The sequence below is a fragment of the Somniosus microcephalus genome, chromosome 1 (assembly GCF_052327205.1).
Source record: "Somniosus microcephalus isolate GS21.2 chromosome 1, FLI_Smic_1.0, whole genome shotgun sequence".
Lineage (NCBI taxonomy): Eukaryota > Metazoa > Chordata > Chondrichthyes > Squaliformes > Somniosidae > Somniosus > Somniosus microcephalus.
Genome location: NC_140987.1, coordinates 2,593,112 through 2,610,212, shown reverse-complemented (window position 1 = coordinate 2,610,212; position 17,101 = coordinate 2,593,112). Strand labels below are relative to the sequence as shown.

Here is a 17,101-nt window from a genome sequence, read left to right as displayed (position 1 = left end):
TCCTCCCTCCCCCTTCCTCCTTTCCCCTCTCTCCCTCCCTCCTTTCCGGTACCAGAACGGAGTCAGTCTGACATCGAGAGGCCGGGTGCCCATCGCTCAGAAGCGAGCCCAGGGTTGCTCATCCTGAACGCGGCGGGCCTTTGGAACCGGTTGGCTGGGCGGCAGACGAACGCCTTTCGCTGCGGTGGGGGGGGAAGAGAGAGAGACGCCACCGCTCACCTGCTCTCTTCCCCCGGACTTTCGGGCTGCGCGGGGAAGAGAGAGAGATAGAGACTGGGGGGAAAGTGAGACGCTGAGGGCCTTCAGCAGGTTCGACAGGTTCCGGGAGAGAGAGACGCCGCCGCTCAGCTGCTCGCTTCCCTCTTCCCCCGGGCTGCGCGGGGAAGAGAGAGAGACTGCGGCGGGGAGAGTGAGACGCCGAGGGCCTTCAGCAGGCTCGACAGGTTCCGGGCACGCTGGGAATCCGCTGAACTCGAGGCCCAGGCTTCCCGCGCTGCTAGGCCGCGGCTCCGCGCATCCACTACAATAAAGAGAGATCCCTAAATATCAAAGTTCAGGTTTTGAAGCACCCCATAGCTAAGAAGACAACTGCACAAAAGAACCTAACGGGGTACACACAGAAAGTGGGAAAAATAAACACACACAAAGTGGGGGAAAATCGTTAGGAATCAAGATGGCGGACACTCACCCCAGTTGAGAATGATTAGGCCCGCCCACACACGCACCGATTGGTCAACCGTCAGGTCACTGAACTGTAGGATTGGTCAATCATCACGTCACTCAACTGTAGGATGGCCCGCCCGCGCGCACAATGAACCCGCCCCCGTGACGCAGCGATTGGTCGACCGTCAGGTCGCTCGACTGTACGATTGGTCAACCTTCACATCACTCAATGCTAATGAGGGGATAATGAGCGGAATTTTGAACGTTTTTCGTATACGATCGGCACAATTTTTGTCTCACCGAAAAGTAAATACGCTTATGACCGTTCCGGAATCGTAAGCTTTCTTTTGATGTAACACACGTGTAGGTACGCTCTATAACTTGAGAGTGTATATTGGACAGACAGACAGACAGAAGAGCAATTATTTATATATATATAGATATAGATAGATATATTCTCTCTTGATAGTTGTCTCCCTATATTCAGTATGGATCTCCCTTTTTCTCAGTGCAGACTGTGCTGGGATCAGGCAGCCTAGCACTGTTATCTGAGCTGTACTGATTGTAAATCCATCTCTTTCCCAGCTTCCTCCAAGTACTCGCGCTCGAACAGTCGGCCGGAGAGGGATTGTATCGAGCTGCTGCAGGATCCAGAGCCCATGGATTTCAACGCTGACTCCTTCACTGACGATGCCCCTGACCAGAACTCGGAGCTGGGGAGGTACTGAGCCCAGGGGCAATACTGGGGATAATTGGGGGGCTCCTGGGGTTGGGGGGGCTCCTGGGATTAGGGGGGGTGTTAGCAGCAGCCTCCCACCAGGTCTGTTGTCAACCCTGAGTCCCAGCCTGAGGTCGGAGTTACTAGAATGATTCTGGGGATGAAGAGTTACAGTTACGTGGATAGACTGGAGAAGCTGCGGTTGTTCTCCTTAGAGCAGCGAAGGCTAAGAGGAGATTTGATAGAGGTGCTCAAAATCATGAGTTTAAATAGAATAAATAAAGAGAAACTGTTCCCATTGGCGGAAGGGTCGAGAACCAGAGGACACAGATTTAAGGTGATTGGCAGAAGAACCAAAGGCGACATGAGGAAAAACCTTCTTTACGCGGCGAGTGTTTAGGATCTGGAATGCGCTGCCTGAAAGGGTGGTGGAGGCAGATTCAATCGTGGCTTTCAAAAGGGAATTGGATAAATACTTGGAGAAAATATTGCAGGGATATGGCGGGGGGGGGTTGCTGACTGGATTGCTGTTTGAAAGAGCCGGCGCAGACTCGATGGGCTGAACGGTCTCCTTCTGTGCTGTACTGTCCGATGATTCGTAGTTCGCACTGAGTTATGACCCTGTTCCCTCTCCCTGCAGGTACCAGCCGAGTGGGAGGTACCTCTCGATGTCTCGCAGCCGGATCTTCGATGATGTCTGAGTGACCGTTAGGGTCAGTTCCACGGATCTGTGAGGATAAACCACTATCCACCCTCACTCGGGGGTCACTCTTCAACTGGGGGGGGGGGGGGGTTTGTTTGTGCGGGGGCGGGGTCACCTGCCCTGACCCTGACCGCTCCCCCCCCATCTGCTCCTGGCCTGTCTATATATCAGCCCCTCTTTATCTGTTCAGATTTCCACCAGGGACTTTCATTTTATTTATTCCTCAACCATCACCAAAAAACACAGACTAACTGCTCAACAATTATTTTATTGCAGTTTGTGGGATCTTGCTGTGCACAAATTGGCTGCCGTGTTTCCTACATTACAACATTTCAAAAGTACTTTATTGGCTGTAAAGCGCTTTGGGACATGAAAAGCGAAATGCACCATTGTCGGTTGGTGCCACCCTTTGACCCGGTTATACCGATAACTCCCCCTTCACCGGGTAATGCCGATAACTCCCCCTTCACCGGGTAATGCCGATAACGCCCCCTTCACCGGGTAATACCGATACCCTGCAGCTTTGCTCCTTCAGCAGCCCGCTGATACTTGCTGCTTGTATTTTGGCCGGGTGAGGGTCCCCAGTCCCCTCCCTCGCGCTAGTTTTGCTATTTTGGCCGGGTGAGGGTCCCCAGTCCCCTCCCTCGCGCTGGTTTTGCTGTTTTGGCCGGGTGAGGGTCCCCAGTCCCCTCCCTCGCGCTAGTTTTGCTATTTTTCTGCACTTTTCTGCTCTTGAAATGAAGGATGCATTGTGGGCCAGTAATGTCTGACATGTAATAATCTCTGATTGGTGTATTTGTGTATCTGGGTGTAAAGAATCACTGTAATTTATTGGGTACATTTAATAAATGGAGTGAATGCCTGAATACGCGTCCCTGGCCAGTGCTGCTTTTTTCTCCAGTGTCTGTATCTATAACGCGGCCACTCTGATTTTATGAGGTAGTTTATACATTCACCACAAGGGTGGTGACACCCAAACACGGCAATGAAAATCAAGATAACAAACCAGCCCAGTTTCCAGATCAACCCACTGAAGTGCAGTGACTCCTTATCACTTATCCACACCCAAATACTGACCAGCACCAACTTCTCCCCACTCATCATCTCTCAAAAGGACAGTTGTCCACTGCTCCCAGTTTGAGTTAAAAAAGGATGAAATTAGCTGAATGAAATCTGCAGTTTCAATCAGGAACCTTTGTGAGAGCAGCAATCACGGTGATGATCCATGGGAAGCAGCGCAGATCACAGAATGATCAGCACAGTAACATTCACACCACACAAATGCCAGGCAATGACCATCTCCCAACAAGAGAAAGTTTAACCACCGCCCCATGACATTCAATGGCATTACCATTGCCAAATCCCCCACCATCAACATCCTGTCACTCACCATTGACCAGAAACTTAACTGGACCAGCCACCTAAATACTGTGACTAAAGTGGTTAAAAGTTAGATTAGCGGCTTAACTGACTCGCTGGCTAATGTAATAAAGGAGAAGTGTGGCAGAACAAAGACAGTTGGAAAAAGCAAAGTACACGTTGATTGGGGGAGTGAAAGAAGGCAAGGAGGCCATACGTTGAACAATGGGCCGCCAATGTGATTTGCGAAGATGTGGTTAAGTACGAAATTGGATAAAAGCTAAAGAGTAGAACAATGGCAGATGTGGAAACTGGGCAAATGAGATAAACAAGATGTGTTTTGTGGAGATATTAAGTGTACGTGACTTGGACAATTAATTGTCCAAGTCCCAAAGATGTGAAGGAAACAAGATGTAAGATTGTATATAAGATGTAAGATTGTATATAAGCCAACTGCTTGAATGTAAAAATGAGACTCCCGTCTCAGCTCAGACTGAGAGGGCCTCTCCCTGCACGTGCTTGAATAAAGATCACTTGGAACCAGTACACGCTGGTCTCCGTCTGCTTTTGGGGCAGAGAGAAATCCCGCAACAACTTGGCGCAGTCGGCAGGATTCCCAGGACGCAGTCGAACGACCAACCATAATGGGACCCCAAGTCAGGTGAGTACCTTATATTACCTCCCGTCGTTAGGTGCGGAACCCTAGAAGGCTGGACGTGAGACTGTAGGGAATCAGAACAGGAGACTAGCGGGTACTGGAGTGATCTCTGCGCAGTAGAACCGCGAGCCGCCGTAGGTAACCAGAACTGCGTTGTAGCAGGTGGGTCTGAGTTATTGTTTGCACAGCCCAGAGGAATAAAAAGAAAATGGCCACAGGAGGGGAAGATTGGGGACCGGAAGGGTTCATAACCAAATTTATAGCAGAAAAAAATAACAAACTAACCGAGAAAATGAAAAAAGGCTGGAGTCCGAACGACAGTCTGGACAGACAAAGGGAATGGTGGGGCTCCCAGTGTAAGGGTAAGGAAGAGAAGGGAATACTTACAATTATTAGTAGCTACTTTGTACATGTTTACTGAGTCCTAAGTGATACAGAAAAGGAAAAGGTTAAGGACAGTGCGGTGCAGGCACCGGGACCAAGATTTAGAGTGACAGACGATAATGACGACGTTGACTGGGGAGAATTAGAGAAGGAAGCCGCAGATTACGACAGACAGGACGATGACGGGGGTTGGGAGCCCCCCCCCCCCCCCCCCAAGTATAACACAGAGACCATCGGCCCCGCCACTGCCCGAAACCAGGATGAAGGGCGGAATGGCCATGGCCCCTATTACAACGGAGATTAGACAAGTGGGAAATGGGCAGGCTCAGACTACATAACGATACGTTCCGTTCACTCCAGCCGAGAAACATGACGACGAGGGACATCCCGACCCCTAAAACAAACCATGCAAACACTGAGTTTTGGAATAAGTTAGAGGAGATCATAGATGTACCCTCACTTCACCCGGAAGATATACACATCCTCGTAAAGTCCAAGGTAATCTGGCTAGGGATGCCCAACTTAATCCTTAGTAGAAATTGGAAGGATGCACGGGGATTGAATCAGCTAGGAAGATACAACTGCTTTAAGCGATTGGTAAAGGGAGGACTAGGGGAAGCCCGATCTAACTGATCAGCGGTGGTGGGACTAACCTAGAATAAAGGCGAAAGGGCCCATGAGTACACAGAGCAAAAATACACCATGTATTGCGACTTCTTGGGAACAGATAACCCAGGCAGAGATGATCCAGTGTTTCCAAAAATGTTGAAGGAAGGACTTAGTGCAGAACACCAGAAGATCCTCGACTTCGGAATAGCGGTGGGAGCTGACTTTGAGGAAGTTGTGGAGTGGGCCACCGAGGTAGATATGAGAAGCAGACAGGGTAAGGAAGCACACAGCGGGAGGGTAGCGGCGGTGGCCTGTTCTGGGAATTGTTACAACTGCGGCAAACCTGGACACGGCCCGCGAATGTAAAATGGAGAAAGGGAACAAGGAGTGGTAACTGCTGTAAGGGGGGTCACAGCCGAGCAGATTGCTGGGCCAGAGGAGGGGGGCAAAGAGGGCCAGGGACCCAGACAGGGGATAGTACAGTCTAGCACCACCCCTGACCCGAGAAGAAGTCAGGGAAATGATATAATTAGCCGCAGAGAAATGGGTCCTACCAACCCCTGTTATGTTCATTAATAACTAGACATTCTTATGAACAGCTAGCTTCTAGCTAGACATTTATTCAGTACACGTTCTCTAGGTACAGCATCTGTAGAGATTCAGCATGTGTGCTCCTGTGTGCAGGCTTCCATCTTGACTGCTGCCTCCTGGGTAGCCTAGTGCATCGTGGGTAGTGTAGTCTTAAACATGTACCGCTCTATAGAGCTCTACGGCTCCATCTAGTGTACCACTCCAGAATGACATATTGATCATTACATCCCCCTTTGAGGTTAACAAAATCATATCAATCAACATCAATTAACTTTCAAGGAAAACGATAAAGATGATATCAGTAACTTTTGCCAGTGTTCTATAAACATAAACATTTTCAAAGCTTTACTTTATACTCAAAGATTAAGTCTATCAGGCTTTGTTACTTGTGGATCTTCTTAACACAGGTAAGTCTGATGTGTTTTCATGAGATTGTTCTGGTGGTGAATGACAAGATTCAGTTGTGGCATTGTCATCAATCTGCTGTTGGATAGTTTCTTGTGTTTTCAGGAGGGAACGGCGGTTCCTCCTGAGAATCTGTCCTTCCTCAGTTCTAACAGTGTATGACCTTGGTCCGACTTCCTCAAGAACTGTAGCTTTCCTGTTCCATGCATCTGGATCCTCAATCCTGACAACATCATCTCTTGTCAATGGTTTGAGTTTTGGATGACTTGTCATAGTATGATTTCTGTTTCAGCTTTAGCAGTTGAAGTCTCTGTCTCAGTTCCTTATTTTGCTGTTCTTTTGCACAGCAGGGTAGCGTGGTACGCAACTTGCGACCCATTAGTAGTTCAGCAGGTGAAGAACCAGAGTCTAAAGGTGAGGCTCGGTAGCTCAGCAGGGCGAGATAAGGATCAGACTTGCTTTCTGTCGCTTTCTTCAGTAGCTGCTTGAGAACTTGAACACCTTTCTCTGCCTTACCATTTCACTGAGCATACAAAGGACTGGATGTGATGTGCTGAAAGTCATACTGTGCTGCAAACTGTTGCCACTCCTTACAGTTGAAGCACGGACCATTGTCGCTAACTGCAATCCTGGGAATTCCATGTCTGGTGAAGATGGATTTCACATGCATTATGACACTGCTTGCTGTGGTGCTTGAGAGCAGCGCCATCTCAGGATAGTTAGAATAGTAGTCAATCAGTATTAGATATTCTTTTTCATTTAAATGAAAAAGGTCCATACCAACCTTTTGCCATGGTGCTGTTGGTATGTCAGCTACTATCATTGGTTCCTTTGTTTGTTTGTTTTGGTGTTTCTGACATGTCTCACATTTGCCTATCATGTTCTCAATGTCTTTATTTATGCCAGGCCAATAAGCAGTGTCTCTTGCTCTCCTTTTGCATTTTTCAATTCCGAGGCGTCCCTCATGAATCCTTTTGAGCATGTCTTGATGTAGAGCCTGTGGAATGACTATTCTGTTCTGTTTTAGTAATAGTCCACTTGTGACACTCAATTCTGACCTTATGTGAAAGTATTTTGGACAGGAACCTTTTGGCCAACCATGATGAACGTTCTCTATTACTGTTTGTAATACTGTATCTTTTACTGTTTCTTCTGCTATTTGCTTTGATTTTGTGTCTGACACGGGCAGCGCAGCAGTGACCATACTCGCATGAACATCCACGTCTTCTTCAGTAGAGCTCACTTGACTCATTGTGGGTGTGGTAAACCACTGTTTGTATTCCACTGTGTACATGCCTCGGCTGACTCCTCCCACAAGTCCTAGTATAAAGGTGACTGCTCCCCAGCCCTTTGTATTTCTGGACCGGTCGACCACTCGAGGCAGACCTTCATTCTTTTGTTAATAAAAGCCTTTAGTTACTCTCTTAACTCTCAGTCTTTTATGAGTAATTGATAGCGCATCAATTTTATTAACAAAATTTTTATAATGGAGAAGATCCTCACACCAGCATGCCTGGACTTAGATCATCAGGAGGCGGACTCATCCACCAAGTTTACTCACTGGCTTAAGTGTTTCGAAAAATTCCTGACCGCCTCCGCAGCAATCAAATCGGACGAGGACAAACTGGATGTCCTGACCTCCAAAGTGAACCACCGAGTGTACTCGGTCATCCAAGACGCGACCTCGTACGTGGACGCTATCAAGCTCCTCAAGGACCAGTACACGCGCCCAGTGAACGAAGTGTACGCCAGGCACCTTCTGGGGAGTCGTAAACAACAACCTGGGGAATCGACCGTGGAATACCTTCAGGCACTGTCTGTGCTTGGCCGGGCCTGTGGTTGTAAGGATGTAAAGGCCGCCGTGTACACAGAGGAACTTATCCGGGACGCTTTTGTAGCGGGCCACAGATCCAATTACACCCGACAGCGACTGTTGGAGCAGAGTGACCTCGACCTCAACAAGGCCTCTGAACTCGCACTATCATTGGATGCAGCCTACCGGGGCATGGATGCCTACTCCTCTGCACCGTGGACGCCGCGGGGAATGACAGCCTGGGACACGGTAGGACCGCCTCATAGCGCCGTGCCACCCCAGCCACACCCCAGCAACGGCCCAACTACCGCAGCAGTGTCCCAAGGCCAGGCAGCAGTGCCCCAAGGCCAGAAATGCTACTTCTGTGGCCAGGCAAAACACCCCAGAGCGCGCTGCCCGGCGAAAAACGCGATCTGCTCGGGCTGCGGGAAGAAGGGACACTACGCTAACGTCTGCAGGGCCAAAGCCACCCCGAACCCCAGCAGCGCCGCGTGTGGGCCATGCGGGCCGCCATCTTGGGCCTCCCCGGCCATGTGCGAACCACCGGTACAGCAGCCATTTTGGACGCCTCCAGCCACATGGGGATCATGGACGCCGCCATCTTGGACGACAGCCGGAACGCAGCAGGCCCCCAACACCGCCTCATCTGATACCCGCAGCGACACACTGACCCCTACGCTGGCATCCATTACACTGGACCAAGTGAGACCGCACCAGCTGGCCAGTTCCACAATGGACATTAAGGTAAATGGCCACGATACAATCTGCCTTTTTGACTCTGGGAGCACGGAGAGCTTCATCCACCCCAACACGGTGCGGCGTTGCTCTCTCCCAGTCCTGCCTGCGCACCAGCGGATTTCTATGGCTTCCGAGTCCCAGTCGGCGGACATCGGCGGCTACTGCGTAGTGACACGCGTAGTAGACGGGACCGTGTACGATCATTTTAAACTTCTGGTCCTGCCCGACCTCTGCACTGCCGTCCTGCTGGGGTTAGATTTTCAGTGCCACCTTAAAAGTGTTACGATGGCATACGGTGGACCCCTACCCCCACTCACAGTCCGCAACCAGCAGCTCCCAAATTGCCCACCGCGCACCAGGTGCAACCTCTCCACACTCAGTCACCCCCCCCCCCCCCCACTGTTTGCTAACCTCACCCCCGACTGTAAGCCCATCGCCACAAAGAGCAGGCGATACAGTGCCGGGGACAGGGTTTTCATTAAAACCGAAGTGGAGCGGCTCCTGAAGGAAGGGATTATTGAGGTGTTCGGTTTCCCCAGCTATATCCATAGCGACCGGGGCTCATCGTTTATGAGCGACGAACTCCGTCAGTACCTGCTAACTAGGGGTATTGCCACAAGCAGGACCACCAGTTACAACCCCCGGGGGAACGGACAGGTGGAAAGAGAAAATGCGACAGTTTGGAAGGCCGTCCTGCTAGCCTTAAAGTCTAGGGGCCTTCCAACCTCCCGCTGGCAGGATGTGCTCCCCGATGCGCTCCACTCTATTCGGTCACTGCTCTGCACTGCCACTAACGCCACCCCTCATGAGAAAATGTTTGTCTTCCCAAGGAAGTCCACATCAGGGACATCGCTACCGCTATGGCTGACGTCCCCAGGGCCGGTCCTACTGAGAAGACACGTGAGGACCCATAAAACGGACCCCCTGGTCGAGAGGGTCGACCTCCTCCACGCCAACCCCCAGTATGCTTACATCGCATACCCGGACGGGCGGGAGGACACAGTCTCCATAAGAGACCTTGCACCCTCGGGGGCCGCAGTACCCCACTACTCACTACCACCCCCCCCCCCCCCACGATCCGATATCCAGCCCCAGCAGACGGCAGGCCTGGGCCCCGCGACCCGCTCGACATCTACGAGGATGACACGCCTGTGCCACAGCCCACGCAGGACTCGACGCCGGAAGCTCCACTACCCCTGCCATCGCCACGCCGATCACAGCGGCAGACAAGACCTCCGGAGAGACTCCAATACACTAACTTTTAATACACTTCACCCCGCTGGACTCAATTTTAAACAAGGGGTGAATGTGGTAAACCACTGTTTGTATTCCACTGTGTACATGCCTGGACATGCCTCGGCTGACTACTCCCACAAGTCCTAGTATAAAGGTGACTGCTCCCCAGCCTTTTGTATTTCTGGACCGGTCGACCACTCGAGGCAGACCTTCATTCTTTTGTTAAAAGCCTTTAGTTACTCTCTTAACTCTCAGTCTTTTATGAGTAATTGATAGCGCATCAGTGGGTGCTCGGGATAGTGCATCTGCTAACACTATGTATTTGCCTGGTGTGTAGATCAGTTCAAAGTCATATCTTTGCAGCTTCATCATGAGTCGTTGAATCCTTGGAAACATCTCATTCAGATTTTTTTAATGATGGCAACCAGAGGGCTGTGGTCTGTCTCAACTGTGAAGGTGGGAATTCCATATATGTAGCCATGGAACTTTTCTAATCCAACTACCAAGCCTAGACATTCCTTTTCAATCTGGGCGTATCGACACTCAGTATCAGTCATAGACCTGGAGGCATAGGCAACAGGCTTCCAATCTTCACCCTCTGCTTGTAGCAAGACCGTGCCTAGGCCATCCTTTGATGCATCCGTTGACACTTTGATTCTCTTTGTTGGGTCAAAGAAGGTGAGTACAGGTGTGGTTGTCAGCACTGTTTTGAGATTCATCCACTCTTGTTCATATCTTTCTGTCCATGCGAACTCATTTGTTTTATGTAGCAGGTCTCGCAGACAGGTTGTCTTGGCTGACAAGTTGGGAATGAACTTTCCAATCCCCATGATGCGTAGCACTCCTTTTTTATCAGTGGGTCGGGACATTTTGAGTATGGCGTTTACTTTTTCCATATCTGGCTCTATTCCTTTACCAGATAGAATATCTCCTAGGAAAGTGACTTCCTGGATGCCAAACTGACACTTGGCTTTGTTGAGCTTCAGGCCATTCCGGCGTATGCTCTGTAGCACTTTAGTCAGTCACTCATTGTGTTCTTTCAATGTGGAGCCCCAGATGATGATATCATCAACATAGACCTGAACTCCTTCCAGACCTTCAATTGTGTTCCATCGCTCTATGAAAGATTTCAGATGCAGATATTATCCCGAAAGGCATTCTGAGGAAACAATACCTGCCAAATGGTGTGTTGAAGGTACAGTATTTGGTGCTCTCTTCATCCAGTTTTAGTTGCCAAAATCCTTGAGGCATCGAGCTTTGTAAAGTATCTGGCACCTGACATTTCACTGGTGATTTCTTCTCGCTTGGGAATCTGGTAGTGTTCACGTTTTATGCTTGCATTTAAGTCCTTTGGATCCATGCATATTCTTAGATCATTGTTCTTTTTCTTTACACATACCATGGAGTTAACCCAGTCTGTTGGCTCTTCGACTTTCCTGATGACTCCTAGTGTGGTCGTTCTGTCCAGTTCTTTCTTGAGCCGGTCACGGAGGGGTGCTGGAACTCTTCGTGGAGCATGTACCACTGGCTGAGCATCCTCCTTTAGCTGGATCTTGTAAGTGAATGGTAGAACTCCAAATCCTTTGAACACATCCTGGAAATTACTCACTACAGAATCCATTGAGTCATCTGGTCTGCTTATGGCACAGTTTATACGGTAGACTCTCTTGACCAGTTCTAAGTCTTCACAAGCTTTGTCACCCAGTAGTGAATCAAGTCCTTCAGCCAGAACAGAAAACATGAGATGATGCACTTTGTCTTTGACTGTCACTTGAAGTCTGCATACACCTAAGCTATCTATTTTCTGTCCATTATAGCTCTTCAGTAGTACTGACTTTTTCTGTATTTTGGGCTTTTCTTTCATATTTTTAATGTCACTCATACTGATTAAGTTTGCTTTTGCCCCAGTGTCTAGTTTCAATGTAACTAATGCTCCATTTACCTGTAGTGGGATCATCCATTTGTCCTCTTTTACTGCATTGACGTTATGTTCAGCATTGTTTATTCCTGAGGGCTGCACATTTTCTGTATCCTTTTCTATAGTGTCACATGACACCATTCCTACAAAAAATGTCTCACTTAAATCAGTGTCCTCAATCACATTAACTCGGACTTGTTGCCCTTTCTTTGTTTTTACTTTTGAAAAGCATTGTTTGACAAAGTGATTCTTTCCATGACATTTTGTGCACATTTTTCCCAAACGCTGGGCATTGTTTTAACTGGTGTTTGTAACCACAGCGTTTACAATTAAAAATTCCTTCCTCCGATTGCTTTTCATTTCTGTTCTGCCCATGTTGCTTCCCCTTGTAGAACATAGCACCGACTACAATCGCATCATTATTGATTTCACTGAAAGTCTTCACGTGCTGTCGAGCTAGCTCACTGGCTTGGCATATATTCACAGCATTTTCCAATGTTAGTTCGGTTTCTCTCAACAGACGTTCCCTGACTTTTTCATCATGAATACCAAACACAATTTGGTCACGAATCATGGATGCTTTCAGCTCACAGAAATTACATGTCTGTGCTTTCAGTTTCAGTTCGGTCACAAAGCTATCAAAAGTCTCATTTTGCCGCTGTGTCCTTGAACGGAACACGTATCTTTCATAGGTTTCATTCTTTTTGGGAGAACAATGTGTATCAAATTTCTTTAACATATTGTCTAAATTTTCTCTGCTCGATTCTGGATTAAATACCTCTATCGCCTGTGGGCCTGCAACCGTGAGCAGCAACGCTATTTTTCTTGCGTCTGGCTTCGTACCGAATCCGATGGCAGCAATGTAGAGTTCGAATTGTTGGTTGAAAGTCCGCCAATTGTAGTCAACATTTCCAGTGAGATTCAAAAACTCTGGTGGCCTCAAATTCTCCATGTCGCTTTTCACAATTTTCAGCAGATCTTCACCAATCCTGGTACCATTCATTAATAACTAGACATTCTTATGAACAGCTAGCTTCTCGCTAGACATTTATTCAGTACACGTTCTCTAGGCACAGCATCTGTAGAGATTCAGCATGTGTGCTGGCTTCCATCTTGACTACTGCCTCCTGGGTAGCCTAGTGGGGGATATTGGGGGGGGGGGTGCTACTGCAAATCGACTCAGATTAGGGAACACATTTCACTGGCAAAGTCATAAAGCAGACTGTTTATCTCCCTCTTCAGGATTCAGATATGGATGACCCTTCTGATATGTTTGGCCACGGCGACCACAGAAGGTCAACCGAAGGGAGCAACGAGGCCTGTATTACAAGAACTCAAGCGACGTCAGTTGCGATCGGGAACGTGGGGCGTTAACTGTCATGGTTGATAAAACAGTGTATTTAAATTGTAGCTGCGGGTTAACGGGCGTAAGCTTATTTGACAACAAGCCAGGCGATACATGGGGATGGCTGTTAAATGGACAAACATGAGCACAGTATGCTTCGGGAAGAAGAGTGATGATATATTAACGTGTACAGGGAGGAACTATGCAAGTGATGTGGGAGGGATTTCACTCAGATGTCCGAGGTACCCCGGGGGAAGGAGGGTGGGAACTATGCCCAACCTCCAAGTACACCAACTCTGACGATTGGTGTTGGAAGCTGAACCCCCGGGCTACTCCCACCACCACACTGACCACCCCACTAACAGAAGCCCACAGCCCACCACTTTGACTATGGAGCAACCCTTGAGGTGTCCGCAGCCCAGCTCGGGACCGAAAAGGGGGCTCATGATCCGAGATTCTGATAGGCGCTTATTTGAGAATGTACACCATGAGCTAGTTTCGGTTGTCCTCAATATTAGCCAGATGGGGTTACCCAAATGGTGTGAGTGGCGTACAAGGTCGTTTTACCATCGGCTCCTCAATATGAGAGTTACTGATGCCCTCTGGGGTACATGTGCGGTCGAGCCTACCTCGTCGCAAGAGGAACCTGGTAAATGACATAGCCACTGCTTACAGTGCAGGGACATCCACAGTTAATTCCCTGGATATAGTAGAAATCAATAGCAAGGTGAATCATCTAACATAAAGGCAAATAAGTTGGAGGGACAGACCGGAGAAGACTTGGCCAAAACAGTAGTAGGCAACAGGGTGATGGTAAGTCTTACCTGCCAGACCAGGATGGGCACGTCGCTGGCAGGGACCCTACGAGGTCCTAATGACCAGCAACAATTGCGTAAATATGAAAGGAAAAGGTTGGTGGAAACACTGGTCGCAACTTAAAAAATTCGAAAGCACAGTAAATAATAAGGACTAAACCAATGATGACCAGCGTCCACTATTTATCTCCCTCTGCAGGACTCGGATATGGATGACCTTACTGATATGCCTGGCCACGGCGACCACAGAAGGTCGACCGAAGGGAGCAACGAGGCCTGTATTACAAGAACTCAAGAGAAGAGTCATCGTCTGTGCAAGTTTTGGAAAACCGTGGCCTGTACAGTTAACCAAGTCACCGCCCCCCTGCATAATGTAACCAATCAGGCCTCTAGAGAACGAATGTGCGGGGCCTGGCTAGTGGGGGAGGTGCAACATAATCCACAATGGAGATGTGCCATGTGCCAGATCGGATTACGGATAGTGCACTGTAATGATATAAGAAATAGGAGCAGGAGTAGGCCAATTGGCCCCTCGAGCCTGCTCCGCCATTCAATAAGATCATGGCTGATCTGATCCTAACCGCCAATCCACTATGACAGGACTATCTCCTGAATCTAACAGCATTAGACACACGAAAACAGGAGCAGGATCAGGCTACACGGCCCCTGGGCCCGCTCCGCTACCCACAGGGCCATGACCTATCCGAACCTAGACTCATGTCCAAATTCCTGCCCGCTCCCCGTAACCCTTAATTCCCTTTTCTACTAGGAAACTGTCTATTTCTGTTTTAAATTTATGTAATGATGTAGCTTCGACAGCTTTTTGGGGCAGCATATTCCATGGACCTACCACCCTCTGAGTGAAGTAGTTCCTCCTCATCTCAGCAAAAAGTGATGGTATTTGCCTGTTTGATTATGATGCCTTACCAGCATGTTTGCCTGATTGATTACTTATGCCTGACCAGCAGAGGGCATGTGACAGAGACAAGCAGTTTAGTTTTACTTTCATTTTTAGATGGATTTCTAGCATAGTGTCTCCTGTAAGGCTGTTAACCAGAGTTGAACAAACTTTAGATTAAAAGGCATTCTCTTTCATAAATGTCTCATCATTGAACCCACAAAGAAATCAATACATGGTATCAGAAGTGATTGAAAGAGATGAAGAGGAAAAATCTGAAGTTAAATCAGCTCTCCACATATTAGCAAGCCAAAAGAGAACATCGTTACTTACCATTGGAGAATAGCTAACAAAGTGAAAAAATGGTAGGATTACACCCACCAGCGAAGCTACAGTTGACAGGTAATGTGGCTGAAAATTGAGGAGGTTCAAACAACGTTTGGAGTTGTATTTAGTGGCAATCGGAGCGGACGAGAAAAGTGATAAAATGAAAGCGTCAGTGTTCTTACATGTCGTGGGTGATGAAGCGCTGGAAGTGTATAATAACTTCACATTCGCTGCTGATGGAGACAAAATGAAGTTGGATAAAATAATGGAACAGTTTGAGGCCTACTGCATACCTAAACGTAACGTGATGTTTGAGAGGCACAGATTTTTCACGTGTACAGAAAAAGGGAGAGACTATTGATCAGTATGTGACTGAACTGAGAAACCGAAGCAAAACATGTGAATTTGGGGGACTGACAGACTCGCTGATAAAAGACAGACTGGTGTGTGGTATTCCAGATAATGGTCTAAGGGAAAGACTGCTAAGAGAGCAAGATCTAGACCTGGGAAAAGCCATAGCACTGTGTAGGGCTCCAGAGACTGTGAAGTCGCAGGCAAAGGAGCTGTTCAGTGACAATAGCTGCAACGTGGATGCAGTGAGAAAGAACGGACACAAACCGTTTAACAAAAAGAGCGCCAATGTGAAAAAAGAGGCGTGGCCAGCGAACAAAAATGAAAGGGGCAATCGAAAGTCATGTAGTCGATGCGGTACACAGCATCCACCAAAAAAGTGTCCAGCATATGGTAAAAAATGCAATAGTTGCAACAAAAACAACCATTATGCCCGTTGCTGTAAGAACCAAGCGCAACAAAGCAAGGTCCATGCAGTAGATGAAAGCGAGATAGGAGTTCTATGTAGATGTTGTGTCTGAAAACAAAAACGAAAAAAGAGACTGGATGTTGACACTAAAAGTGAATGACATACACATTCCATTTAAATTGGATACTGGAGCACAAGTTAATGTGATATCAGAGACTGATTTTAAGAAAATTAGACCCAGACCAAAGATACATGGAATAAAAGTAAAAGTGACAGGATACTCAGGTACTGATATACCAGTGAAAGGAAGATGCATTGTCAAAGTGACACACAAGGACAGAGAGCACACGCTAGCATTAATCGTGGTGCCAAAGGATATGCAAGCCATACTAGGTTTAAAAGCCTGTGAGAGACTGAACTTGGTAAAGAGAGTCCTCATTGTGGAAAGCGAAGGAGAGACAGTCTATGATGAACTCATGAAAGAGTACAACGACCTATTTCAGGGTCTAGGCTGCCTTCCAGGAGAACACACGATCAGAGTAGATAAAAGTATGCCAACGGTCATACATCCATGCAGAAAAGTTCTGTTTGCTCTTCAAAAGCAACTGAAGGCAGAGTTGGACAGGATGGAAAGCCTGAACGTGATTCAGAAGATAGATGAGCCAACTGAGTGGGTGAGTTCCCTCGTCATTGTGGACAAAAAGAATGGAAAGCTCAGAATTTGCCTGGATCCAAGAGATCTAAACAGAGCAATAAAGAGAGAGCACTTCAAGCTTCCTACACGTGAGGAAATCATGTCACAGTTTGCAAATGCAAAGTATTTCAGCAAGTTAGATGCATCATCAGGATTTTGGCAGATGAAATTGGACGAGGCAAGCTCAAGACTGTGCACGTTCAACAGTCCATTTGGCAGATACAGATTCCTAAGGTTACCATTTGGCATTGCCTCAGCTCCTGAAGTGTATCACAAAACTATCCATATGATCTATGAGCACCTGGAGGGAGTTGATACATCAATGGATGACATCATAGTATGGGGAACCACGAGAACTGAGCATGACGAGAGACTGAAAAAAGTGCTGGAAGCAACAAGGAAAACAAACCTGAAGCTGAAGAGAGAGAAATGCCAGCTCGGGGTGACAGAACTGACATTCGTGGGAG

General features: G+C 48.0%; 1 long non-coding RNA gene across 1 annotated transcript; it reads left to right on the top strand.

Annotated features, from left to right (window-relative positions):
- Window positions 1-6: 6 nt before the first annotated feature.
- Window positions 7-2,950, top strand: LOC147123892 (uncharacterized). Its single transcript, XR_015073025.1, has 2 exons — window positions 7-1,384; window positions 2,022-2,950. It is a non-coding gene; the product is annotated as an uncharacterized LOC147123892 (long non-coding RNA).
- Window positions 2,951-17,101: the final 14,151 nt, after the last annotated feature.